Consider the following 3,870-nt stretch of genomic DNA (forward strand, 5'->3'; position numbering starts at 1 on the left):
TACTAACACCTCTAGTAGCTAATTTAGCAACTTTAGAGAGGGAATTTCTTATGCTTACACCCGTTTTAGATTTTCGTCTTAAATATTTCCTCCACAAATCACTAATTTTGTTTTGTCAAAACCCATTAGATATATATATATATATATATATATATATATATATATATATATATATATATATATATATATATATATATATATATATTCATCACAGATTCCTTTTAGAAAGATAGTAAGAATTGTGTCAAGACTCAAATCATGTTTCTTAGATTTTTGCAAATTATATAAAAATATTTCTAAATAATTTTATAAGCTTTCATCTTCTTATTGCATCATTATGAAAATATCCTCCTGAGAATATCTTGGCCTAGAATAGGGTTGATATTTCTTTAGAAAATCATTTTTCAGATCATCCCCATATGCAATAGTACCCTCACCTAAACCCATGAACCAACATATAGAAACGCCTTTCAATATTGCAGGAAATAATCACTATTTTTGGTGCATCAGTGTTATAAGCATTACTGTGGCATAAAATATCAAATTCAAATAGAAAGGAGTCAAGGTATTAATTGATGGTGGAATGTTCTTAATTCGAATTTCAACTCTATGTCCATAATAGGAAAGCCAATTGTTACTTCCCTATCATTATCTTCTGGTGGTGGTAAATTTCCTCCTCCATTTCCATTTCCATTTCCTCGTCCTCCTCCACCATCTCTTCGACCTCCTAAACCAATTCTAAGGTCACCTCCTATATTAGATCCTCTTTCATCTTCAATCATATTTTCGTTCCAAAATACAGTGTAAAATATATTCCACTTTGTAGGGGAAGAACCAATCAGTGGTTCTAGTTGAATTTTTGATGTGTCACTTAGGGAACTTGATCCTTTTTGTGCTTCTCTTGAAATTCCAGGTCATGTTTCTTCGTCTACAATCACATGAGCCTATGGGGGGGAATTTTCTAAATTATCTAGAATTCTATGTGTACCAATTTCAGGTGGTCTAACAAACCTTCCTCTACTATCTCTTAATCTATACATATAGTATTTAGCTCAATTGGCTTTGTGTTTTTATGAAACAATTAAACTTCTAAGCACCAGTTTGTTACACCACCCCAACAATGACACCAAAACGTCAAGCCATAAAGTGGGATAAATAATTTAACACTTATTTTGTCAATATGGGTAGGTAAACTTCAAGGTGAAATACAGTGTGTGTAAAATTGATTCTTAGTGTTTTCCTATCAAAATCAATCACAATACATGTACAAGTAGATCTCATCGCTGATTCATCTTATACTGATTTCCATATTCTTAATTTGAAATTTGACTTGTTGACACAAAGTTACAGGTTCAAAATGATATATCACACTTCCTCACTAGATAATCCATCTGAATTACTTGTTCATCGAAATTAATTAAAATTGTTCTGAAAATAAATTTAAGTAAAATCAGTGTTTTGAGTTTCAAAAGAAAATTATAATTACAATCACTCGTTCTATTTTGAAAACACAAATTAGATAATAAGTATCTAATTAATGAAATGATTCGAAGCATCCATAATTAAAGAAAATTAAATTTAAAAAATTACTCAAAAACACTAATATATGTAATTACAGTAAATAATGTTGAAAACACAGCAAGAAAATCTCAGTTTGACTTTGCCTTGGTCAAACTAAAGAAAATTGGAATTTCTATTTCAACAAAAATCTTAGAGGTACTTAACTAAGGTGACATCACTTTTCACTCAGTTAACTCAGTTAATTCGAGTTGGGGAAGCTTGAGTTCAGTACAGTATGATTGTTTGCTAATTTGTAGCAATCTATTTCAGTTATTTTGAGTTATCGTCAGTTAAACTGTTGGAAATAATACTGAGAGGGGGGGTGAATCAGTATTATCAAATTCTTTTCAATATATCTTCCAGATTTATACTTTAATTTATTCTTCAGATATTGACCATTAATTTGTATGTCAGCACCATATAATAATGAGCAAGATCAAGAAAAACAGATAGTCACACAAAAGAACACCAGATATAAGGTGGAAACCCAATGTGGGTGAAAACCACCTGCTTCAATATGTCTCTATCTTCTTTCAATTAGAAACTTCTTTTTACAATGATTTTGTACTGGTTCAGTCCTTTACCAGTATGCAGGCTGCAACCTGCTGAGAGCTACAACCCTCTCTCGTTTTTCAGTCTCTCCTGGAAGGGAGCTACAACCCCCTTAGCTCTTGTAGGTGCTGACCTACTTCTTTTCTTCCAAGGACCACTTTTCATAAATTTTCAAATTGGATCCATGAACATCAAATAATCATCAAGTACATGTGAATCAACCAATCTCACCCAATGAATCAACCAATAACTTCTCAGAATGGAGTAACCAGAAAAGCAATACCAGTTATCTAAACCCAGAACTCTGCGGCAATAGATAAAAGGCAGCCAACAAATCTTTAGGAAAAGTCTGCAACTTCACCAAGAGAAACCTGCGAATATCCGCAGTTCTTCTATGTCTGGACTGCGTATCTCTGCAGCTGCATTGTCTACCCGATAGCGTACCTCCGCACCTGCGCCTTCTGTTGCTCTGCGGACCTCCGCACCTGTGCCTTCTGCTGCTCTGCGGACCTCCGCACCTGCGCCTTCTGCTGCACTGCGGACCCCCGCACCTGCGCCTTCTGCTGCACTGCGGACCTTCGCACCTGTGCCTGTGGATCGCCTGCGGACCTCCGAATAGAGACAAATTAACAGTCCTCCAATGTGCCACAGACAGTCAGATCCACAGATCTGATCATGCGCCAAAGAGATCATGACCTATCAATATATTCGCCTTACAATTTATAGATTTCACCTTGATTCAGATCTAGCTTTCTAAACCGACCACCCAAAATTTCAGATCTTAAGATATTCAAATTTCACAAGTGACTAGCCAAATGATCTCCTTTCCTTTTTATAGGCAAGCCCTTACTCAAACCATGGAACAAAGCCATCGAAAACCAATACAAGGGATCCAAAAACCGGGGTGCAATAATTTAGATCCTATACCACGGACCAAAACCATAGGATCATGAACGTCGGACTAAATACCATGGACCAAACATAAAAATTCCCACGTGTGCGCGCTTCTCTGCATTGAAGTGAGTGAACTGGGGGTCCGCACCTTCTGTTCGGATAACCTGCGGACATGACCGCACTTTGTGAATGGCGTGCTTGCGGGCCCGCACCTTTTGAACGGTGTACCTGCGAACCCCTTATTTTCCATCATTTTGAGAGCCTGAATAGAGATTTTCCACTTGAGTGAGTTTCCATCAAGTACAACACCTGTGCCATAGCGCCAAACCTGAATCATAATGCCAACAATCTCCCCCTTTGGACTTGATGGCAACCCCAAGATCCTCAAAGTTATTCTCCCCCTTTGTCATCAAGGGCATAGGGTTATGCTCCCCCTGAGAATATGCTAAAAACTCTACTCTACTGAGCTAATCATGCTCTCCCTGACTGTAGGCCAAATCTGTAAAAGAAAATTTCTTCAAGAAGAACCATAATCCACCATGCACCATAAAAGAGATATAAGACATAGAGACAAAACATTAGCAGCAATATTCAGATCAGCATCCTTCTGAACTTTCTCCTCCAAGATCTTCTATAATAATGCCAACAATGTATTGTTAGAAGAATAAATGCTCCCCCTGAACCTGCCGGATGGTCTTTGACCAATCCATAAACCAGCGAATGTATGCGTATACCCCATACGAAACGCGTGTACAACCAAAAATCTCTGAAACAGATAAGATTCAACAACAAGATGATGCATCAACTACCCCCAGCTTTTGCCTGAGGTATTCAAAGGTCTCCCTGGGCAGTGGTTTGGTGAGT

The sequence above is a fragment of the Pinus tabuliformis genome, chromosome 8 (genome assembly GCF_031772625.1).
Source record: "Pinus tabuliformis cultivar Carrire ecotype Pingquan chromosome 8, CPIR1, whole genome shotgun sequence".
Classification (NCBI taxonomy): Eukaryota; Viridiplantae; Streptophyta; class Pinopsida; order Pinales; family Pinaceae; genus Pinus; species Pinus tabuliformis.